General features: G+C 42.9%; 1 long non-coding RNA gene across 4 annotated transcripts in view; it reads right to left on the bottom strand.

The window, feature by feature from the left end:
- Nucleotides 1-384: 384 nt before the first annotated feature.
- Nucleotides 385-25,611, bottom strand: part of LOC128852343 (uncharacterized) — a 101,352-nt gene continuing 76,125 nt past the window's right edge. The window contains exons 3-6 of one of the 4 annotated variants that reach the window (XR_008450141.1): nucleotides 21,168-21,338; nucleotides 14,130-14,315; nucleotides 10,142-10,374; nucleotides 4,934-6,510 (exon numbers count right to left, since the gene is read on the bottom strand). This is a non-coding gene — a long non-coding RNA (uncharacterized LOC128852343). Of the gene's footprint in view, nucleotides 1,225-4,933; nucleotides 6,511-8,242; nucleotides 10,375-12,717; nucleotides 13,551-14,129; nucleotides 14,316-21,167; nucleotides 21,339-25,611 lie in introns of those variants that run through there. The other 3 variants (XR_008450139.1, XR_008450138.1, XR_008450140.1) reach the window with 3 other exon arrangements.

Below are 25,611 nucleotides of genomic sequence, written 5' to 3'. Positions count from 1 at the left end.
CTCAGCTGCACCTTTGCCCTGACAGATCTGGGTGTGTGGGAAGAGGCCACCCTAGCACGGTGTTTCCTGCAAAATCCAAAAGCAGAATTACCTTAGGAAGAAAACAGAGCTTCTTTTTCAGCTCCAAGGCTGGTAATTCTGCTGCATTTAATCACACATTTGACATCATTGCCTTTTCAAACTGTTCAAACCAATTGTTCCACCAAAGTAACAATTGGACGTGAATATTTAGAAGTTGTTCTGGGGTGCTGGGTGGTAATTGGTCACATCACTCACATGGTCTCCTTCCCATTCTGATGAGAAAAGGGAAGCAAATTTGCTTCATGAGGATACTTAAACATCCACACATAAAAATCTTATTTAGCACAACTCTTTTTTTTCTTGGGGCAACTTGAACACTCATAGTTGGAGGGCACAGAAGGAAAACAAATGAAAGAAAAAAGTCATTTAAAGTGGTGAACACAGGCACAGAAAAACGTTTCTTCACCCAGTTTGGTCCTCAGTGTTGGTCGTGCTGGTGTGTGGGATTTGTTGGTTGGATGTGATGCAATATACTGTGGCCAGGAGAAAAAGAGGAGGTTTAGGTGAAGATCCCAACTGCAGTCGTACAGATGTTCCCAGGGACCCAGCACTTATGCTGAGAGGTGGTTGTGGCAACCCAGATGACATTAGAGATCGAGCACGATGAGTAATGGATATCTCTTAGGGTCTATGTAACTCATACCTCATGAGGATAAGGAAAAGTACTTAAGAGCCAAGGAGCATTTGGGAGAAACTACCTGAATCATTGAGGTAAATTACCCCAGCAGTTTTACGACTATCTATTGCCCACATGGACCTCCTCTTTACTTCAAAGAAAGGATTTTTGATCAGGGATGTCAGTGAAGAGAACAGTCATGTCAGGCGCCGTGGCTTGTGATCTTCTTTATTATGGTCTGATACACCGAAGAGCGTGTGAAATTATGAAGGGGAAGATGACTTAAAAGCTACCGTTTATTTAGAGTGCAGAACAGAAAGTGTGATATTCCTCGTTCAGAAAAACTACTCCTGATGGACATATTTTATTAGCAAGTAGGAGATAACCCAGGATGGCTGGAGGAATCCAAGGGTGTTATTTTTAGAAACTGATAAAGGTTCCTGGGTAGATACTCACTAAAATGTTAGAAGTAGCTCATCTTATTCAAGTCAAATGTCCTCCTTCCTTCTTCTTCCGGTAAAATATAACTAAAGTAGTAGAAAAAGTAAATAAATATCAGTCAAAATTAAGGGCAGAGCAGCAGATATTGGGATGATTGTAATCTACCTCCTGTCATTTTACAATCACACTAAAAATGCAGTTCGCTTGCAAATGACCTAATTTACCCATACCTTGTCTGCTTGGTAGCACATAATAAAAGCACATTATACCGGTCACCTTGGGGTGGTTTGGTTGGGGCTGGAGCTGCGTATCTATCGGTGCTAGATCAGCCTGCGGGTGTGCCTCTCTGAAGCTTGCAGGATATATTTTCTGTAAATAAATGCTGTTTAATAAGTATTCCGTGTGCATTTTGTCATTAGCCTGATGCTATAGAGCCGTGCAGACCCAACCTTGATTTATGAAGCTGTTAAAATGTTTGACCTTGTTTAAATAAAATCCTCAAGGTTAATTACAGCAAGTACTCTATATACACTCCCTCTGTTTCGGTCGCCCTGATGATTTGTAGGAGGAAAGGGTAATAAATTCTCATGTTTTAAAAGTGACTGCAGTGCAAAAGTGTAAGAGTTTGCTTTTCTGCCATTTTCATGTTTTACCACACTTTGATATGTGATATATTGAGCGATGATGAGCTGCCTCTTCCTAGGAAGCACTGGAAATCTGATATTTTTACCCAAAGTATAATAAGAAGCATGTGAGAATGGAAAAAAAAAAAAAAGAAAAGACTGTTGGGAATAAAGAGTTGGAGCTTTGCTCCTGGATGGGATGTATCCATAATGAGGTAAACAAAGGGATTGCAGGTTTTTTTTTTTTCCTTATTGCACTGAAAACAAATTTCACAAAATAAAAACCAATTTAAGTTTCTTTTAAAAGAACTGGGAAATATTGAGGAAAGTTAATTGAAGCACATTCAAATTACAATAAACACATACAGGCACAATTATCTTCTTTTGACTAGTGTGTGGCTTAGAGATGTTTTTATCTTTTGTTTATTGCACTATTAAAAATATGGAGAAGCATCAAGAAAGGGTAGATAGCCACCATATGGAATTACATATTTTCCCTATTTATATTTAAATAACTATCCATGAGAAATTATGTGCAAATCATGCAATAATTCCCAACTGAAATGAGTGTTTAGAAAATAAAAATTCTGAGGCACAATATTCTTTTCATATTAAATTGCCCATTTTCTGTACATCATATGTGTTTGTACAATACCAAAAAGAGAAAAAAAATATGCTGCATTACAGCCCAATACAATGTGTTCACAATGCTAATGAAGATGGATAGAGGACATTGTAATATACTGTAGTAATTCATAAGCAGTGTGGGAAAACAAGACAAACAGGCTCAGAAAGCTGGAGCATAATTTTTTTGTTCCCATTTTCAGAGTGAATAGTGGTAATTTTAATAACCTGCTGGTTTGACAGATTTAATGATGCCGATTAACTTTTATTGCTTGACTCATGCCACGCTCGCGTTTAGGGTGAATATTTGTGCCTGCAAAGTTTGAGTGGCTGGTTTTAGGCAGCTAAAAAGAAGCTCCCAATGCCCCACAGAGAACTTGGCAAGGCTGAAAGCTTTGTGTCCGGGATGCCACCCTTTGCCCGAAGAGGCATATTATGAGTAGGCGTCTCACTTTGCAACAGAGCCCCCTTGTTAATGGACGAAGGGTTCATCTGCCCACCAAAAGGCTCCTGGACCGCACAGGAATATCACCTCTGGCTTCACTTGCAGGCAGAAATAGGATGTGATTTCTCTGATTGCAGGTTCTGATTAACTGGGATTAAGCTGTGAATGCTGAGATCATTTTCACTTGCGATAAGGCCCAAAAGAGGAAATATTTTATCAGCAAAACATCCAGCTTTAATTTATACATCCCTCCACAAAGAAACCTGTGAAATATATTGCCTTTCTAAAATGGGAGTGATAACTTCCAAATTAGCTGATGTGTCAGGTTCCTTACACGCTCAATACGTGTCACATTTTGCTTGTCTGTCTCTTTGTCTGATAATTCTAATAATTTTAAGTTCTGTGATTCTTTCAGCGTCTCTTACCCAAGTCTTCAGATGGACAGGTTTTAATCAGGCTTCTCAAAGAAAAGAGATGAAAAGGCAGAAAGCCTTACTCACCGAAATGAGCCCTTCCTCCTCTTAAAATGCAAAACTATAACTGTGCAGGTCACACCTCGAGGCACCGTCTGAGGACAGGCTGAAAACTGCTGTACATCGTTGAAAAGGTAACATACAAATACCTGCAGCATCTTCTCTCTAGATAGCGTCTGTGCGTGTCTAATCACAGAATCACAGAATCACAGAATCACAGAATCACAGAATCACCAGGTTGGAAAGGACCCATTGGATCATCGAGTCCAACCATTCCTAACACTCCCTTAAACCATGTCCCTAAGCACTTCATCCACCCGTTCCTTAAACACCTCCAGGGAAGGCGACTCGACCACCTCCCTGGGCAGCTGTTCCAGTGCCCGATGACTCTTTCCGTGAAGAATTTTTTTCTGATATCCAACTAATGATGGTCTGGTCTTAAAAGCACGCGCCCAATCCCATAGACGGGCACACCAAGCAAAAAGTTTCTTCCAATTTAAGGGGATTTTAGTTTTTCTATAAAATCTATGTCATTTTAAGTGGATGTCCAGGCTCCAGCTGCGCTTTGCGTCTGTTTCAACACACCAACCTGCCTGGCTCTCCACATGCCCCATTCTGCTAAGCCAGATGTGCCAGATGTGCCTCCTCATTTTGTTCAGCCAGGCACTGGGGGCTCCCTTCCCACCACAGACCTGCAGCTACTGTGGGAATCCCTTCCCACCAGGACATCTTGCTCAGCATCTTGTAGGATCCTGCCTTGCAAGCTGATTTAATACAGATATTTTGTGTGTGTGTGTGTATGGAGGAGGCTGTCCTGCTACAATATTGAGATGGTGATTTATTTTAGAGGAAGCTATTCCAAAAGATGTTCAGCTCTGTCAGAAATATGAAAAAAAAATAAATCAGAGTTTGATCTTAGTTTTATGCCTTGCTTCTTTTTAAAATTTTATTAGATCTGTTTGATGCTGTCTTGTAGATCAAAAGGCTCAGTTGCTGGGTAAACTCAAATTTGTTTCCAAGACATGTTTCTGGTTGGTATTTTGGAAATTACAAGGACTCCCTAGTATGTTAGGGCTAGGGAAAAGAGTTTTAAATCCAGTAAAAAGTGACCTTCATGGAGTGCTGCTGTCACATTCTTCTGGCAAAATATATCATTGTGGTCCCGTTATTGCCGATAAAGGTGTCTGCTCCAAGCTAAACTCTTTGTTTTCATCCATTTCTTCTGCTTCCAACTCTTATCTGGAGTATTGTGTCCAGTTCTGGAATCCTCAACATAAGAAGGATATGGAGCTGTTGGAACAGGTCCAGGGGAGGCTACAAAGATGATCCGAGGGCTACAGCACCTCCCATATGAGGACAGGCTGAGAGAGTTGGGTTTGTTCAACCTGGAGAAGGCTCAGAGGATCTTATAGTGACCTTCCAGTACCTGAAATGGGCTACAAGAAAGCTGGAGAGGGGCTGTTCACAAAGGCTTGTAGTGATGGGACGAGGGGGAACGGGTATAAACTGGAGAGGGGCAGATTTAGGCTAGACAGAAGGAAGAATTTTTTTCACCGTGAGGGTGGTGAGGCCCTGGCCCAGGTCGCCCAGGGAAGTTGTGGCTGCCCCATCCCTGGAGCTGTTCAAGGCCAGGTTGGATGGGCGTTGGGCAGCCTGATCCAGTGGGAGGTGTCCCTGCCCAGGGCAGGGGGTATTGGAATGATCTTTAAGGTCCCTTCCAACCCAAATTATTCCATGATCCTATGATTCATTCATCTAATTCTTGTCCTGCTTCTCCATCTGATCGCATCAGCTCAAACATCAAGCTAAGGAAAGGCTGGAGTCGTAGTTAAATGCTTGTATGAAGGGCTGCAAGGAGGTCCTGTCTCAGGCACAACAGTGTGTTGGGACAGGGACACCATACCAGGAAGTGGGACATGTATTCTTGTGTGTCACCAGCCAACACCACACCCAACAGCCATCTCTTCACATGGGGGTGGGCATGTGGCACCAAACTACTGAGAATTTTATGGAAGGATCTATAAAAAAATTAATTTCTGATCTCACTCCAATAGCTTGTTCTTGGCATCACCAGAGTTGTGCCAAACTTCCACCTGGAAAAATGGCTCTCAACCTTATTTCCTCCTACATTTCATCAGCAGTTAGCAACAGTGTCACCGTAACCATGGTAGTCTAAAGATAAAAATTAAACAAGGTTGGTGTGGAAGAGTAACACAGTTTAATAGAGCAGTTTATACTGGTTTTCATTACCATGAAACACTGTTTTATTTTTTAAAACGATACCTTGTAGAGCAAATTCTATTTTATTTTATTTTATTTTATCTATTTTTGTTTCATTTAATTTCATATTTCATTTCATTTATATACAAACAAAACCCAGAATCTTGCCTGCTGCAGAACTAACTTACTTGGGGAAAGCGTGTTTTAGTTGAAACCTTTGAACCAGCCTATACTAAAGTTGGACAAAACAACTGAACTGTTGCCCAGAAGTCACTTTACTAAAAGAACCTCTTTTCATCCATCCTTGCTGGTGCTGGATGTCAAAAATGGAGAAACGAAATGTGGACAGTTCAAAGCTGTGGCGCAGAGAGTCCTGCTATGCAACAGTTTCGGACTGGTGCCTGATGCTGCATTGCTGGCACAGTCATCTCTATCCCACTTAGTGTCCCACTTCCTTCCTTCTCTGCCTTTGATAGTTCTGGGGGCAAATGTGAAAAGAAATTCTTTTGAGCCTCAACCCATGTCTTTGCTTCTGGTTTCTCGGCTGCATTCTGACAAGAGAGCAGCAAAGGATGATTTGGAATGGAGGTGGTGGTGTGGCACCTTCTCCTGTCTTCCACCATGGGAAGGACACGTTAGCAGGGTCTGTAAAATGTTGTTCTTCGTTTCTTTGCTAGATGAGCACTCCATCTCAGCCTGGGAAAAACACATGGGAGGCAAATGGTGTTGGCATGGCATCAGCATAATGAGTTTTCAGAGCTTTATTATCCAAACAACTCAAGGTAAATATTGTCCATATCCTTTTTCGCACTAGGGCCATCTCCCTTGGTTCTGCTGATCCTCACACAAGAAAGGGATAAATTTGGGTGCCATTCAGCTGTAGGATGCAAAGGAAGATTCTTTGGCACTGCCTCTTAGAGCCTCCAACAGAGAAAAACAGTGGAACGAGCAGTCGCATCATCCACACATGCCCTCTCCACCCGAGCCCTGCTGGCAAGAAACAAACTTTATGGATTTTATTTAGAAATCTATATTATTTAGAAATCTATTTTATTTAGCAATTATCATTTATTTTTCTCCACTAGGATGAACTTTCTCTTTTTGTCCATGGTACTGTGAGGGAAGGACCTGGGCGCATAATTCCTTGAACAAAATGAAACCCAGGAATCTTTCCTTTGGGGCATGGAGCATTCCCTTGTCCTGTGTTTGGGCAGTGCCAACCACAGCCCAGCCCTGGACTGTGTGATGGTCAATACAAATAAATAATACGAAGCCCTGGAATGACTCATTTGTCGGGAACACACCTGCATAACCCATCCCACAGCTGTAGGGCTGGAAAGGCAAATAAAACAGCTGTAACCCAAGCCTGGAGGGTGCTGGGGACTCAGGGGAGGGAAGCTGGTCTTTCAAATCTCTGTAACCCAAGGAAGAAAATCATCAGCCTATATGCCTTTCACAGCTTTTGATGACAAAATGGTTTGTGGCTTAGCCATTGTTTAAAGGCCATTCCTCAAATTCCTTGTTTACTGTCAGCTGGGTGAGATGTGGACTCTGTGACTTTAGCTGTTAATGGGCCTAAACACTTCTGCCAACAGATTAAGCTTTGCTGAAACGCTAAGAAAATTGTCCCAAACAGAGATAGGGAGGATTCTTGTTTAGCTGTTGTTCCATTTGCATGAGAATCATTGTCTGCAGACAATAGCATTTCCATATCATCCAAAGAGAGGGCAATTGGGCGAAACTCGTTCAATTTCTGCTAAATGAGAGAAATCGTTTGTTTATTTGTTTGTTTGTTTCTAGAGAGAAAGAAAAATGCTCATTTTCAGCTGCAAGAATGGGCAAATCAGCAGTGAAATCCAACTCCCAAATACCTTCAGCTCGGGATGGACTGCGAGCTAACAAGTTGGGATGGCACTGCAAGAATATTAAGTTGTAAATGTGTTTAAAATTGTTGTCTGTAGGGAGAAGAAGAATAAACAAAGTCAGCCTATTTGAGGAAGATGAAGAACAAGTTCCTTCAAAAAAAAACCAAGATGCGATTTTCCTATGACTTCTGCTACTGAATTTCCCAGGTTATCCATATACTCATCTTGTTTCCGTATACATGCTCTCCTAACAGGTACTGCCATTGCCTGAACAACTCACAGGTTCAGTGTTCAGGAGAGGGTTAACTTGGTGCTCAGGTGACATATACTTTTCATTCCCTCTCAGTTGTTAAAAATAATAGCCTGGATCATAGAATAGTTTGGGTTGGAAGAGACAGCAAAGCCCATCCAGTTCCAAACCTCTGCTGTGGCCAGGGACACCTCCCACTGGATCAGGATACTCAAAGCTTCATCCAGCCTGGCCTTGAACACCTCCAGGGATGGGATATCCATGACTCCTCTGCGCAGCCTGTGCCAGCGCCTTACCACTCCCACAGGAAAAAGATTCTTTCTAATATATCATCCAAATCTCCCCTCTTTCAGCTTCAATCTGTTCCCGCTCATCCTTTCCCTGCACTCCCTGTTCAAGAACCTCTCCCCAGCTTTCCTGTAGGCCAACTTTAAGTACTGGAAGGCCACTATAAGGTCTCTTTGGAGCCTTTTCTTCTCTAGACTGAACAAGTCCAACTCTCTTAGCCTGTCCTCATAGCGTAGGTCCTCCAGCCCTTGGATCATCTTCATGGCCTCCTCTAGACTTGCTCTAACAGATCCGTGTCCATCCAATGCTGAGGACTGGTGCAGTACTCCAGGTGTGGTCTCATGAGATCCTACGATTATTCAAATTATAGCACACCTGGAGTCCTCAGCCAAGGTTGCAGGAGGCACCTGCAGTCAGAAAATGGCAAGATGTTTCCCCACCGAACTTCTCCTTCCCATGGGCACAGTCAGCAGAGAAGAAGCATCATGGAGATGGAGAGTGAAGGCTCAAGGTCACCATCAGCACTGGGGCATACAGAGGAGAGGTTGTGGGCTGTCCTAAGCCCAGGCACATCTTTGACCCATGTGAGTATGTTTAACCAGGCATGACTATGTGCTCAAAGCCAAAGTCTACCACATATTGTGGCAAGGAAGGATGAACCAGCTCAGTACTCTAGAGATTATTTTTTGTCTTTATTGCTCATTACTGCCATGAGATTTAATTCAAGCACGATTCGACATTTCCTTGCTTCAGAAGATCCTGCTGGTTTTTTTCTTTATTTTTTTCCTCTAGACCTAATACATTTGGCCATTGCTGCTGTTATTGGCAGTTACCTGTGGCTGCTTTAAATGCCACCGGATGAGAGGGGATGTTTACATTTCCCCAATTACATTGTCTTTGAACGGTTCTAAACTTGACTTTGATTAAACACGCTAATAACAAGAGAGGCTCCTTTTTTTTTTTTATGAATGTCACTTGCTTGAGTTGAAAAGACATGCTCTTAATACTCGCTTTTCATCTAAATCAAGAAAGCAACACTAAGCAAAAAAGTATTTAACTGTAGCATATAGGATTGTAAAGATGGTAATCAGGGACACTGGTAATTGAAGCTTTTGGGGGAGAACCTTTCTTCTGAATCCTTCAGTCTGTTTAATAGGATAAAATTAGCTTGAGTGGCTTGGTGTTTGAAGAGGTTATGATATAATTGGAGCTGCCTCCTGGGTTTGCTGCTGGACAAGGCGATCAGGTGGAGACATGGGAGGGCATGGGAACCTCTGAAGTACAAGACTCAGCTTCTGCCATACTAATTAGCCTAAATTAGCTATGCCAGTTTTCTGCTTGCTTTTGAATTTCCCTGATAATGCTTTTATCAGGAGTGTAAGAAAAGGAATATGAAAACATGCACAAAGTTCATTGCAGAATGGCAGAAGCGGTGTCGACTGTCGACACAAGTCTCAGGCTTATTGCTGCAAGCTTCAAAAAAACAGGGAGAAAAAAAAAAGATTGAATAGCATTAGGAAATAACAAACGGATACCAAGTACAACCCCTAGGGATTTAGAAAGTACTATGGCTTGCGCTCTTGAACACGAAAGTTTACAAAGCATCTGTAAGAAATTGATTATCTTGAGGATTATAGACATATTATTTTGAGGCCAGCCCCCTCCCCCTCAAAATCCAGCTCTGCTCTTGAGTGTTTAACCCAAGGTGAAGGAGGCAGTCCTCCTCAAGGCAGAACCAGCTCATCCATCTCAGCTTGTGCTCCATCATCCTCAAGGCCCGAGAGAGGTTGTTTGTATTTTGTTACCTACTGCCACTTTTTAATTTTCACTTCCGACCCCAATTAATCAACTTTAACCATGCAAAGAGATCTGTAGTGCATTCAGTATGGCTCGCACAAAGCTATTTTAATTGAAAATGTGTGAGGGGGAAAGAAAATAGAGGGTTTGTTGTTTTTCTTTCTCTCCTGGAAGGGACGGGTTCTATTGCTGGTGGATAAAACAAGTCAGGAGAGGACTTCAATTTTCAAGGGCATGTTAGGATGCACTTTCACAGATAAAGACAGCTCCATCCCTGGGGAAGACTCGAGGCTGTGGGGAGATATAGATTTTTTTCTTCACAAGTAGCACCAGCCTTTGTCTGGAGACAGCTATTTGAGGCCAAAATTGTCCATGGTTTTAATTGCACATACAGGCATTAGACAGGAATGAGCCTCACATCAGCAGTCTGCTTTGCTAATCACCATCAGGGTCCATCGGCTGCAGGAGGCCTCCAGCTGCTGGATGAAAGAGTGGAATGAGATCCCAGGAGATCTGCTGGACAAGCTCGGAGGGTGTTGTCGTTCAAGAGCTCTCAGGCAGGAGTGTTCTTATGTTTCCCACCAGCTCTTCTTCCCACTAACGCCCTTGATTTCCTCCCATTAGGCTGTCCCAGGAATCTTTTGCAAAGACCTGCGTGGAGTTAGGAGAGAATTTCAACCTCATGCAAAGAACAGTTTGCAGGACTCACCCAGTCCTTGGCTTGGTTATAGTTTCCTACCATGTTTCTGGGATCACATCACAGGTTCTTAAACAGACTTGCATCAACTCGGTACTTAGAGACATGATGGAGAGGGTAATGGAGTAGTAAGCTGATCTGACGGATCATGATGGATAGGGGTGACTTGTTCTCTAGAGGACAATTTCTAGTAAAACTAGACTTGTTTAGATACATTCTGCGTCTCAGCACAAGAAAACCAAATTGAGGGCATTGCAGTGTTACTATTCATCACTGTCTGCTTTCCATGGAAAATCAATAGGGATATCAGAGTTTAAAAACTCTGCTAAGCCATTTTATTGCCTTTTACCTTACTCTTTCTGGAGAGGTAACTGGATGAGTTCGTGTTTCTAGTAACTGCTTGAGAACAGGTTTGGAAGGACCTGGGAAAATGACTCTGCTTTGTTGACCCCTTCATAACCATGAACAGGGGAATTGCTATTGACCTCTCTTAGCTTGGTCGTCAGAGAAAAATACAGTTCAGATTCTGGGTTTTAGGACAATGACTCGTTCAGTGAAAGAGATTGAGTCTTGAGTTCTCTTCAGACTCCTGCACTCCCAACAGCACTTTTCCTGGCTTTTTATCAAGTGTAAACACCTGAGTTCTGCAAGCCTTTCAGCTCTGGCACATACTTCATACATTCACTCAAGTGCCTGTGCACAGACAAGTGTTTAAACAGCTTCATCTCCCATCCCCACAGGCCCCAAGGCACAAAGTTGAGTGCTACCTGTTGAGCTACTCCACCTGCAATACTGAGGACTGAAGCCTGCAAATGCTTCTTCCCAGGAAGAGCACTACTCCTGCCACCAAGCCCTCTCAACAGAGATCTTGCAGGGGTGGCTTTCTATCAGTTCACTCAGTCTCTTCACGTTCACAAGGTTTTCTATTGCATGGCTTATTGGCTCCTCAAACTACACAACTGATTTTAAAATCACCTTTGTCCAAACCCTGGATTTTTAATTTGCTGCTCTAAACTCTGCAAAGAAAGTATTCCCTTCTTGAAAAGTTTGACACCCAGATTAGAGCTTTGAGAGCTGAGGGGAGTAATTTTTAAGCAGATAAATGAGAACCAGGAACTCTTCTGGGTTTTTTTCTGTCAGACTTTCCTCTTTGGAGCACTATCCTCTTTTGATAGAAATATTTAACTGGTAGGAACCATGAGGCAAAGCCTTGAATGACAGCTGAAGAAGGGATCTCAAGCTGTTGTCCTTGAAACCAGTGATGAGTTTCCCCTTGACTTCACAGAGCACAGTATCCAGCATAGCCCAACTTCAGACATTTTTATTCTGCAGCCAGCTGCAGTTCCAGCTCAGAAAACACAGCCTGTTCCCCAGAGGAGATGTGCAGCATAGGAAAAAACCTTGTACAGTTTAAAGGCTGGACCAAAGCGCCGTCAGAGCCTGTGCAAAGCATTTCAGGGTTCCCAGTGGAACAGCAGTCCACCAACAGTGCCCAGACTGACCACATCAGTGTTGGTGTAAACCTAGAAAAAATCTGATTCAATGTAATTCAGATCAGACCTTGCACCTCTTTGGTCGCAGGGTAGGTTTTCTCAGTCCATGGCATAAAAAGGTTTGTCATAGAATCATAAAATGGTTTGGGTTGGAAGGGACCTTAAAGAGCAACCAGTCGCAATCACCCTGCCATGGGCAGGGACACCTCGCACTGGATCACGTTGCTCAAAGCCCATTCCAACCCGGCCTTGAACATCTCCATGGATGGGGCATCTACAGCTTCTCTGGGCAACCCCATCCACTGTCTCACCACCCTCACAGGAAACATTTCTTCCTAATGTCTCATCCACACCTACCCTCTTCTTTGCTCTTGTACCCAGGAGACACAAGAGCTGCAAAGCATGAACAAGCTTGTCAGGAGAGCTCCCCTTCCCTGCTGGTGGTGCCTCCAGCTCCTGTGACAACAGCAAAGCACTTCTCTTGTGCTTCTTGCTTGTCCTTGCAATGACTTCTGTAAGCCGGATCTGCTTTGGTTCAGACAACACGACACACAATAAAGCAATAATAATTTCAGCAGTTTTTTTTCTTAGCGTGAACCCAAATCACCTCACTGACGTGGCAAATGGGTCACTTGTCTGATGTCTGATCTGCAATCAACATGTCATTGCCTGGGATGTCAAGGGAGGAAGGAAGGGTGGAAGGGAGGGAGGGAGGGAGGGAGGGAGGGAGGAAGGAAGGAAGGAAGGAAGGAAGGAAGGAAGGAAGGAAGGAAGGAAGGAAGGAAGGAAGGAAGAAAAGGAAGGAACTATTTGGTAGGGAGTGTTTGAACCTGTCTTCGAGGCTAGATCATAGCTGCAGAAGGACAGGAGAGGTGGAGCTCCTCTGTGCCCTCCTCCTGGCAAGATGTCTGGAAGAAGTGCCTCTCCTTTCTCTCAACAACCTATGAGTTGAAGCCACATGAAGCTGGTTTCATTTTCCCACAAGGTGTTTGCTGGCTCCTTTTCCCATTCACTGGATGTCGTTGCACCCAAGGCTTTTGACAGACAGAGGCGATGTGTGACCCTGCTGCAAATTTCTTCCTGCTCGCTTCTAGGAGCAAGAGGTTTCAAGCACAGAGTGCCGAGCCTGCTGGATGAGGGGGAGGGAAAACTCCCCTCTGATTAAACCAGTTCCTCCAGGTCTCTGAGGAGAAGGAAAACACAGCAATCCCATAGTGTCTGTGGCATCCAAGAAGCTTTCAGCTCGGCGTAGCACAAGGGAGGGCTGTCTCAGCAATGAGAGTCTCTCTCTGGCTCCATCAGGCAATACTGCAAACAAGTCATGTCTCTTAGAAGAGGAAAAATCTGTTTTAGAGCTCTCTCTTTTTCTGTGTGGGTGCTTATCTCTGGTCACTGCTGTTCACCATGTAGAGAAGTCTCTGTGGCACGCATTTCTAAGAGGGCAAACTGTCTAAAATTAGCTGTTAGTTTAAAATAAGAGACCGTGCAGTTCTCCAGGGAGGGGCGTTCATCCTCCAAAGGAAACTGTCAAGGATTGTTTGGGATTACTCTCCAGCTGTTCAGAACTGCTGCATCCTTTTAAATTATAATGTCAACACGTCGCAAATAATATGGAATGACAATGTCTAATTTCTGTCCTGTGAGGAACGAAAAGGGAGGAATATTGCTAGCACACTAGATATATACCAGATTTAAGAGACCAGGTAACCTTTCTATGTGACTGTAGGAGAATAATTAGTCAAAACGTTAATAAAAAAATGTAATTTTTAGCTCACTTCTGAAATCTAGAGGCTTTACATGATGAATTCCAGGCTAATGCTCTCCAGAATAGATTGTGTTATCTCCGGGGCCAGGGGATGTAGCAACTTCTCCAGTGATTGGATTCTTCATGTTGAGTAGCTGAGCGGTTTTTTTCCTCAAAAATATTTTACCAGCGTCACTAGCTTTGAAGGAGGAATTTCAAATTGCATGAGTATGTAAAGGGCCAGAACAACATCACAGTTATTGCCGACCTTAACATACGTGAGCAGCCCACAGTGAGTTTATGCCCCAAAAAACATGATTGAAAAAGCCAACCTGACTACACGGGGATACGAGTGGAAGCCATGGGGTTGTAGCCATTCACAGGCAACTTGCACCATGTACATGAATATTCCATTAAATTTTAAAATGGATCACCATAGAGGGAGGGCATTTTCAGCAGACACAGTTTTTACCTGTTATCTGAGATAGTTGTAGCTCTGGGGACCGAAGCAGACAACTACTTTGGGTTACGACGTAGCGGTGAGTTTCTGGGTCTCAGCTGACGAACGGTTACTCGTGAAGTTGCGATGACATGATAGCTTCAATGAGATAACCACATCCAGAGCTTAAATATTCTCATAAGCTCTTAGGGTGGCTGCCTATGAAACATAAACAATACAATATAAACAGGAAGTGTCTCAAGGGATGCATTTTAATTCTCTGATACTACGCAGCACTGTATATTTCTTACGTTAAGTTAAAGAAATAAATGAAACAGAAAGAATCCAACACGTTTTACATTCCTTTGCAACAGGAAGGTATTCTGATAAAACCTACAAATGATCCATATTGATATTAACTTTTTCTTTCGGTAAACTTAATTTGAATTTAGAAAGTCTCTAAATGATAATTGAATCACAAGTCTGGATTAGGATTCTAGCAGCAACACTTGACTTGGTCAAAATCACTGTTATGAAGAGATGCAATTTTTACACAGTACTTCACATTGATTAAGTAATGTGTGAAAATGGAAAAAAAGTATTCGAATCTTAATCATAGTAATTTGCATGAAATAAAAGTCTCTGTCAAGGGAATGCACATTATAATAACTCCTGGGTGTTTTGGTTGCATCAGTGAGCAAAGAAGTTGTGTGCATTTTTTTTTGTCCTGATATACAAGAATTTCCTTTATTTTTAGTGTACCTTTGTTGATGCAAGGATTTAGGAAAATGGCATTGTAGTTAGTGAGAGACCGTGAGACAAACAGGTATTTTAAGAGAAGCCAGAGTTCACAGAAGACTGATATACCTGAATTAAGTACAGAAACACAAACCAGTATATTGTAAACACGGGAACTCAGTTTGAAGCCAATTAAGGCTCATTTGGTTTTGACCTGCATCAAACAATAGAACTAAATCAGAAAAGCAGATGCATTTTGGAAGCTACTGAACTGAAGAACCTTATCTGGAGCCCAGTGGAGTCAGCAGAGACCTTCTCACTGACTTCAGTCAATCAAGCCTTAGAAATGCTTGTTTTATTTACACAAATTGGTCTGAAGTAGAGAGGGGTTTTAGACGCAGCCCCCGCTCCATTGCATGCACGCGTCAATGCTGCTAAATGCCGTGATGGTGCCGCTGTTATCTGCTACTGAAGCAGACCTGGGAGCTCAGGCGTGTTTCTCTGGGCCAATGTGACCATTGTGCAACCTGGTCTATTTTCAAGAGTTGCTATTTCAAAAATCAATGGGCATCAGCTGCTAATTACAGAAAATCTATGTCTTGTCCCTTCAGCAGGTTTTCAATGTTTCCAGCTTGCCATGCTACCTTTGCTATGGGTTAACAGCACAGCTCCGTAGCAATAACTCACGGCCAACCTCCAGCCCCCTTTTACATTCATTCCAGCTTCCTCTGGCTCAGATTTTGCCATTTGAAGTTTCTGGTGAACTGTTCTTACCATAACACACCTGAATCCCCCCAACTTTGATAATAATTCCATGCTGCATTTTCTGAGAATGTAAGAAAACAGAGGCAAGCTTTCCTTATTATTTAAAACACCTTTGTTCTTTTGTGAGTGAGAGGCATCTGTTCTAAATGCCCATCTGAGATCCATGGTCCCCTTTTCCACCTACCAGCAATCACAAAGTGGGACAAGGACTCCTCAACATTTCTGAAGAGTCAAAATAACTGACTTTTACAGCATCATAGAATGGTTTGTGCAGGAAGGGACAATAGAGGCCATCCTGTTCTAAGCCCTTGCTGTGGGCAGGGACATCTCCCACTGGATCAGGTTGCTCCAAGCCCCATCCAACCTGGCCTTGAACACCTCCAGGGATGGGGCAGCCACCACTGCTCTGGGCAACCTGGGCCAGGGCTTCACTGCCCTCACAGGAAAACATTTCTTCCCAAGAGTTACTCTAAATCTCCCCTCTTTTTACTCAAAACTGTTCCCTGCTGTCCTATCCCTGCATTCCCTGATAAAGAGCCCCTCCCCAGCTTTTCTGTCAGCCACCTTCAAGTATCAGAAGGCTGCTATGAGGTCTCACTGGAATCTTCTCCAGGCTGAACAACCCCAACTGCCTCAGCCCATCTGTCTTCGTATGGGAGGTACTCCGGACTCTGATTATCTTTGTGGCCTCCTCACTCCAACAGATCTATGTCCTTCCTGTGCTGAGGACTCCAGAACAGAACACAGAAGTCCGGGAGTGGTCTGAGGAGAACAGAGTATAGGGGCAAAATCACCTCCCTCGCCCTTCTGGTTGTACTTCTTTTGATGTAGCCTAGGATATGGTTGGCTTTCTGGGCTGCAGGCACACATTGTTGGCTCATGTTGAGCTTCTCATCCACCAGCAACCCCAAGTCCTTCTCTCCACAGCTCCTCTCCATCTATTTACCGTCTTTAGAGATTAGCAATTGGTCCAAACGTTCCTAGGCAAAGAACTGATCTTTCTAGGCACAAGTTTTTACTATTCCTCCTCTCTTCCATTTCTGCAAGCTGTGCTTATAGTGGGAAACAGATTCAAAGCCCCCCTTGCAGGAGGGTCCTTTTTTTAAGACACACTGTATAAAATCTGTTGAGACCTGTAGAAGTTGCTGTGATATCACTGCATTGTATCAGGAGGGATATTCACTTATCCCCAGCCATGATATCATTTGGATAATTGCTTCTTCCAGGGGATCGAAGCAGGTAAGGGGTGGGGGGAAACTGTTGAAAAACTAAGCTTGGAAAGGAAATGCAGGCTGAAGTTTATCTCTTGTTGCTGAAGCTGCCACTAAAGCTAGTCACAGGAGGGGGGTTTGTATGGGATTTAGTCGGGGGGAGAATGGCCCTGCTGTCTTCAGAGTGAGATGAGATCAAGTTCTACTTGCAATACCTCTTACATCTTGTAGATGCAGGCCAGGAGATTTTTTTACATCAAAATAAAGGAATGGATGGGCCTGCACTTATAAGAAAGTTGGCATTCCTACAACAAGCATGTAGGTTGATAAGGATTTTCTTTATTCTTTTCAAAAATAACCTTTCCTGTGAAATGCAAGCTCAAGAACATTATCGGTTACATAGAGAAATCACATGAAAGGCTGCATTACAATAATGAAGAAAGGAGATTCTGAAACGAGAGCAGCAGCAAAGGTACTCAGTGCCTGCTTGGCTTGAGCTGCCACTTCTCTGCACAGCTGATGTTTTCAAACCTTGGTTTTTGGCAAAATCCTGCTTGTGGGGTAAAGTTTGTGTACCGAAACCACCATGATACTGCAAAATCCAATGCATGGGGTCATCTTTGATGTGTGGGAGATATGTTATAGTAACGAGGCTACCTCCACGCTGAAAGGAACCATAACACACCATCCTGTGCTTCTTTTAAGTTGAGAATGTACCCCATCTGCGATGGTACTAGTGGGGTGACAAATAGCTATCGTCACATCCCCAGCCCTGCAAGTGCAGCCCTGGCGTTTTACCAAAGGGAAGTCAAACCTACCACTCTCATAAAACATCCTACAGGAAAGGGAAGAAGGAATTCATAAGAAATAATCCTATTAATTAATGCCCAAATCCTGGTCCCTGTGCACAGCCTGCAGAAATGCTGTGTGTGTGAGGGAATGGAGACAGTGGAAAAGAACACAAGCTTCCTCCTTGGATGGGGCAGCATTCCCACCTGCCAGCTCCACTCTGCCCAGCGTATTCCTTCCCTGCAACTCCTGTCAAGTGCCACCCATTGTAGAGATCCATGGCCAGCCCTGGGGTTTTCCCACAGGAATGTGGCTGGAAGCATGCAAGAAACCACGATGTGAAAATACTGTTTTCTCTTTCTAAGGCAACGATGAACATATTTTGAGTGTCCTTATAGAGAGGGGCAGGTACAGTCCATACTTTCCCACTCTCATTGTCTCATTTTTCTTTAAGAACAATGATGAGTGAACAGGAATACTGAGCAGAGTGTTCAAGAACCTTGTGGGTGGCTTTTAAGAGCAAGTTAGGCAAGTATCTATCAGGAGTAGTTACCTAGCCCTAATCCTGCCTTTAGGCGGGGGATAGATGAGGTGGCCTCATGAAACCCTCCTGGCCCTACATCCTAGTGTCCTCAGGCTTTGGGCATTGAGATTCTTCCACTGTGAACAGAGAGACTTACTACAAAGCCTATGCTTATTTTTTGCATGACCCGTGGGATTGCTGACATCTTGGGGTGATGTCTTTCTTAGATGGATTTCAAGGGACAATCCATATGCATGAAGTCAGGAACTGTGGATCATGAAATGTTTGTACACCTGAGATGCTCTTCGAATATTGGGTGTGCCTGGGGTAGGAGAGGTTTTGGCTTTGCAGTATCTCATTAGATTGCTGGAGGGAGTAGGTCCAGGAGAAACATGTGAAACCAGCTAGAACTCACTCTACAACAGCTCTTCAAAGTCCGAAGCATGGGAGAGGCTTTCTAAGTGGTGCGTCCTCTGGTTTGGAAATTATGTCTGCTGGTGGCTCATGAAAAGTCATCTCTGACCCCAGGCACAAATCTCATTGCCATAAACAACGTTTACCCATCCCTTCTCTCTGCAGTTTTAAAATCTGCAGCCCAATTTCAACTAAAGTGACAGATGGGCACAAGATGTCAGATATATTCTACTCTCACAAATGTTGTGGAATTTGCCAGTTGGGAATGTCCATGCTGAACTGATTGGGGACAAAAAGCGCAGCACAAAATGTACTTGGAGAAGGGACTGGAGACTTGGGACACCAGTCTGGAGGAATCACAGCTTAATTAGTTCCTAAGCTGGGAAAAGAGGTTCTTTGAATGCTTTTTTTCTTTAATTGCAGAGGATTTCCACAAGTCCTAATTTGTTGGCAGCTGGGTTTAGCTCAGAACATGATCTTTAATCATTGTGAGTCATTCCCACGCAAAAAAAAGTGTGCTCTTCCAATCCCCAGGTCTGCCATGCTGCCCTGTTAAGGTGGTGTGTAAGTGCAGCAATGAGCAAAGTCAGTAATAAATGAATTATCTAGAGAATTTAAAGTCAGTGTGGTAATAAAAATGAGAAATTCAGCTTCGCAATGCATAAATGTAAACATGCTGTGAGTGCAGCTGCCCTTGCATGGACATGCAGAACAATACCTGCTCATGACATAAAAAGCAGCACACACAGATAGCACCAGGTGATATTTGGCTTCTTGGCATATATTTAGGAGGGCTGCACTTCACATTTATAGGACTCATCTTCCTTTTTGTACTCCATTTTCTGTGCTCTTTATTAATCCACAGATTCCTCCTTTTGCTAAACCAGGAATCGGAGGGAGATCCCTGGAGAGTTGCTGAGTCTTGGCTCCTCGAGCAAATTCAAGCCGTAGTGTGCCCCAAGGGCAATGTTATCCCTACAGAGTTTTTAGCAGCATGTCTTCTAACCCTGTTTAATCAGCTCTGTTTTAAAGTGATGCAGCTACCGGTATTAAGATATTCTGAACCATCATTAGCTCTATTTACTGAGCCTTTAGATGTGTGAATCACTGCAAACATCTGGAAGGAACAGGTGGAATTCAACTGCACTTACTGTTCATTTCTGTTTTAATGGTGTTTGGCTTCTCTACTAATTGAATACTGATTCTTCTTGGAGACCCAAAAGTTACCACAGCATATATGAATTTAATTTAATTGGCAATGAGTTAAAAATTATTATTTCAGAGGAATTTTTGATGTTCACTAATGAGGCATCACGTTCCATACATATTTCTGCCATCTCAGCCTGCTTCCCTGAGGAAGCACAGGCTATGCAGTTTCTCCATCCATCTGGCTGAATGCCCTAGAAACTTTACACCTTGTTGGTGAGCAGCCTGGGGCCAGGGTATGGTAGAGCATCGGGGCAATGGGGCGCTGGAAGACACATAACTACTTACAGGGTGCTTGCAGTTGAGCCACGATGCAACCCTGTGTATCCCGTGTCGGCAGCTGAAATACAATGTCAGCCACTTCTGGTCAGGGATGCAAGTTCCCAACATAGGGATCTCATCCAAGTGGCTAAAAACAGCAAGGTCAACCCAATCCCTCTCCACAATGGGGTTTTCTCATCTGACAGCATCTCTGCTTTGTAGCTGTTTCACCTGGTACAAACTGTTGACCCTTCACCAGGGACTTGAGCTTTAGGTTTCATCAGAGGAAAGCCCTGGTCCTGTCTCTGTTGGTCCTTCTTCCCTTGATTTCATTTGGTGAAGAAGAGGACTGATTCCCCACTCCACACTGGACCATGCATCCCCGAGCTGTCATCCTCTTCATTGCCACCCCATAGCGGGAGCACAGCCCTTTTGGACTGCCACACTCAGCGTGGTGAACAATGAAAAAGGAAACATTTTTAACTCAAATAAGGGGAGAACAGAAACCCTCAGTCTCCTTGAGGTGAATTATTCAAGCTGCCTCCTGCCCTTTGAGGCATCTTCTCCAGGCACAAACAGCAACTTGGCAGGAGTAGGAATTATCCTATTTACGCCACTCCCCTTTGCTGACTTTTTCTTTTACATAAGCCAGTCTTCAAAATACCATCTCAGATTCATTTTATGAATGTAATCTCTTGGAATCCTTTTCCACAGTGTGCCTGCTGACACCAACTCCTCCAAGGAGCTGTGGCATCTTAATAATTCATCTTTCTATGTTACTTTCCAATCGTCAGGAGATAAAAAATACTAATTGCCAGTGTGAAAACAAGAAATTCAGATGCAACGTGAAAAGTGTGATCTCTGCATCTGTTTGCTTAGCTGGATTTCACCTGTTCCATGGAAATCATCCAAAAGTGCTGGAGAAAGTACAAGCTTTCTCCCTACAAGTAACTTGCTCCAGTAATTTTTGGCATTTAAAGGAAACAATTATTTTTAATTAATATTTCTTATCCTTATATATTTTTTCATTAAATTGCCAGGTTTGCTATTATATAAGCTGTAAGTTTATTTGTTTCATGATGGCAGATTCTTAAAATGGATTGAGTCCTCCCAACATCTCTTTTTTCCAACCTCTGCATACACAGCTGAGTTACTATTTCTCACCTCAAGGTAATAGCAGCCCCAGTCTGCAGTTCAGGTTTGCTCTTCATTTCACCCAAAGGACCGAACAGTAGTGCCTCACATCGTGGTACCGAAATATCTTTTTGGTGGTCTTCAGAGATGGGTCCTGCTCAATTTCTCCTTGGCCTCTACAGCTTCAAGCACCTCGAAGATCTAGAATCATAGAATCACAAAATCAAAGAAATATAGAATGGTTTGTGTTGGAAGGGGCCTTAAAGACTACACAGTTCCAACCCCCCTGCCATGGGCAGGGATACCTCCCACTGGATCAGGTTGCTCCAAGCCCCATCCAACCTGGCCTTGAACCCCTCCAGGGATGGGGCAGCCACCACTGCTCTGGGCAACCTGGGCCAGGGCCTCACCACCCTCACAGGAAAACATTTCTTCCTAATATCTCATCTAAATATCCCCTCTTTTAAATCAAAACGAGCTTAAAACCATTACCCCTTGTCCTGTTACTGCACTCCCTGATAAAGAGCCCCTCTCATGTGGATATCTAGTGAATATTGAATTATTTATATAAAATAAATGGTACTTCTAGGCTGGTTTGGGAGACCTCTGCCTGCAAGGCAGTATTTTCATAATCAGCACGTTTGGCTGCTCGGGGAGACTCAGATTTGAATCGGTCTGGGTATTTGAGCCTGGCCCTTCCTTATCTGTAAGCATGAAGGATGCCCATCTCACGAGCAACTCTGAAGGTCTCAATTTATCTCAATGAAGGTGAACATGAAAACCATTCTCAATGAAGGTGAACATGAAAACCATTCTCAATGAAGCTAAACATGAAAACCATTACCTTCAACAAAACATTAAAATATATATAAAAATGAGAAAGAAATCCTGGAGCCCGACCTCGCTCTATTGGATGTTGTACAAGGAAGTCCCAGCAACAAACAATTTGAGGTCTAAATAATTTCTCCATACATGACGTGCTTCTTTGACAGCCAGGTTGATGTGAATGGGCTGAGGCTGTGCTGCAGGTTCCTCCTCTCCTGCTCTGCATTCCCATCGGGGCCCCGCCAGTATCCACACCTGCTCCCACACACATCGGGTTCTTCCCAGGCAGCCTGGCCAGGCAGGTATTTTGGTGTTTGCACAAAAAGGTGAGCAATTACCAGACCACACCTCTGCACACAACTTCTCATGCCTCTAAAGTTTCTAAAACTCAAAGTATCAGGTTCCCAAAATCACTGCTGCTCAGGCGGGAGGCGTTGCACAGGCTGCAGGGGTTTTTCTCCTGAGCCAGCAGAGTTGGGCTGCTGCATGGCATGCTCTACTTTTGGACTATCATGTTATTCATACTTCTTTTTTCACCTTCATGCCTAGCCTTTAAAGAATATTCCTGTTCTAAAGAGTATCTGCTGTTTTAGGGGCGTTAACTATAGTGTTTTTTGCCTTCCTTTTCAGTGCAATGCCATGTCAGGACTTGCTTTCTTTCTTTCTCTTATTTTTACCCGCATTTTAACGCAAACAGACCTTTTCCTGGTAACAGCAATCGACATCGGGTTTTTCGTCTCTATGAACCCAGCAGTGCTGCTGCTCTAAGAATCAGCTGGTTGGAAACATATAGATGCCAAACATTTACATTCAGCACGTCTAACATCATCTGGGACTTAAACCCGCAACTTTGGTGATGCATAGAGATGGATATTTAGCCACATCAAAGCTATTTGCTAATTGCAGACTCTTCATTCTTGTTTAATGTTTCGTGTGCAAGATTAGTTGGTTGATTTAATTGGTTCAGCAAAACTTATGTTTTAAGGCAAAACGTTAGTTAAGACATAATGTATTCCCTTATGGAAAATTCCCATTAAACTGAATACATCAGAAGTCAGTTTGAGCTTTGTGATTCTGTATTCGAATCTGTAGCCAGTCTGCCTACAAAACCGAATAGAAAACTACACTTTCCAGTTGGAAGTCTACCATTTAACAGCAATCCATCAAAGTAGTCAATCTTGCAGGATTGTTATAGACACAAAAAGCACAGGATAGGGTTATATTTGTCGTCTACAGTCTGTTTTAGTGGGGTTTGTAATGTATTAATGTAATAAAAACAGATGCAGGAAAGGAATGAAATGGGATGCCAGGGTGAAACGCATGTAGTTCTTATCCATATACATCCAGGCTTCCATATCTACATGAATATATTGAATTTATGTGCAAATATGTCTGTGTGATACACTTATGTAAGCATTTACATTATGTGTGTTCATGTGTATTCCTACATTTATGCTTACGTAAAACCTGCTAGTGCAATACAGATTGTGCAGGAAATTAATTCAAATGCTTCTCAGTGACTCAATATTTCATTAGAAAATACTCCAAATCTTTGCCAAGCTCTCCCAGCAGCAGCACAGCCAAGGGAGGAGCCCAATTCCAGATCCTCATCCCACGTGAGAGGGAACAAGAAATTTGACCCTAGCACAGGAGTCAACCATGAACACAGAAACCCACAGCTTAACTGCCCCAAAATGTTTCAGGAATACCATTGAGAATTTTTTCCTGAAAAGCTTCAAGAGGTTTTGAACTCAGTTTGCTGTTAAATGAACATTTTTGAAGCCCAAACCCCCTGTATGTTTGCATGTCTCTATATGAATATTAAAATGTTGAGTACATGGACCACCAAAAGTTTGTTTAGCTTGAAGTTAGAGATTTGTTTTGCTTAGAATATATTCTCTTGATATTTGGCTGATCTCTTTGTACTGGCTTTTATCTTAATTGCTTTTTAAACTATAATTATGGTGCCATATCCACATGGCTGTAACACCACTGTAGTTTAAGTTGAGTGTATTTCTATTACAAATTCTATTTTTAAGTGGGTTTTTTTTTTTTAATTCAGATGTAAAATTTACATACTGCAGCCAAGGAATATAGCAAAAAAAAAGAGTTTTAGTCGGGAGAAAAACCTTTTTGTAAAATATCTGAAAAAATAAAATAGTTTGCTGTATGTTAAATTAGAGAGAAAAAAATAAAAATTAAATAAATTCTCTCCAATGCTGCAATTATAAAAGAAGAAAAATGTTTCATTTAAGCACGCAGTTGAAATTTTGCATACCATTACTCCATAAATAGACTCACGCGTATGAGCATTTTAATGTGTATATACCAAAGCCATATTGACAGTGCAGACTATCATTACTCCTTAAGGAAATGTCATGGGCTTTCCTTTCTTATTTGCACGAGCTGTGAATTTATAATTCTTTCAGCCAGTTGGTTTTAATAAGGTATCACTCCGTTATTCGCATTTAAACCGTTCTCTAAATACCTATTTGAAGACTAAATCACATCAATCCATTAGGCCAGTAACACAGCCCAGCTTTTAAAAAGTCCACGTAGGGCTTTTAGCACAGTGTTCTACCAACCCTAATCTTCCTCCCTGCAGAAAGGCTTCTTATTTTTCTTTCATTTGAGACTAACATTTAGGGGAAAGAAAAATGCAAGCCACTGTTTCGTAACATCCCTTTTGCCACGCAAACATACGCAAATGACATTAGGACTGTGACCGGAGTGGATGAAAGAGGGAGGCAGCACGTCTCAACTGCCCACTTCATCCTCTGTTATTAATCCTGCTGGTGCATATGCCACGCAATTTCTGCAGAAGTCTAGGGGTAAAATCAGGTTTATCCATCTATAGGGCTTAGGGCAGGGGAGTTCTTGCCACCTTAGCATGGCTGAAGAGCCGAGAAGAATATTATATTATGCAAAACATCGTGAGCGTTGGATCTGGTGGTGGGAAGATCCTCTACGTAAAAGTACAATTAATATTGCATTTCTGTGGGAGAGTGCACTCCTGTCGCAATGTTATTGAAAAAAAGAGATCTGCTGGTCTCGTGTCATCTTAAGGGCCAGATCAGTTTGGAGCAAACAAAAGCTATGCTTATTTTTAGTCTTCTCACTGCACCAATTTATGATCATTCTCCGAGGTCCAAAGGTTACAGATGAGCTGCCTGGTAGAGCATTATTTTTGCTCAAACCATGTAAAAAAGGAAAGACAGTAAATATTGCGGAATGCAGAAGTGAATGGGAACGCTCCTGTTGCGCAGTCTGTTCAGAGTGAGATGAGAACAAACACATCACTGCTTTGTTTTCCTTCCATCAGAAAAATTCCTGCGAGCAGCTATTTACTTCCAGCTATTTACTTCCAAACCCATTATTTTCTGTTCCTTTTCTGTGTAAATAATGTGACTTTTTGGAAAGGGAAAAGGAAGCTTTCCTGGAAACAGAGGTCTCAGCAGAGTGAAAAACTCCCCTCCTTGATCCCCCATTGCTGGAGACACTTTCCCCAACTCCTCCCGCTGCTGAAACGGCAGATGACGAAGACCTGAAACCTTCACAACAACGTATTCCTCAAGACCGCTGTGGCTCCATAACTCTCCCAGCCATTTCCAGCCCCACGATATTTCCCACCACCACCACCTCCTTTGTG

The sequence above is a fragment of the Cuculus canorus genome, chromosome 5, assembly GCF_017976375.1.
Source record: "Cuculus canorus isolate bCucCan1 chromosome 5, bCucCan1.pri, whole genome shotgun sequence".
Classification (NCBI taxonomy): Eukaryota; Metazoa; Chordata; class Aves; order Cuculiformes; family Cuculidae; genus Cuculus; species Cuculus canorus.
Note: the sequence above shows the minus strand (reverse complement) of the source record. Positions and strands in the feature narration are given on the sequence as shown.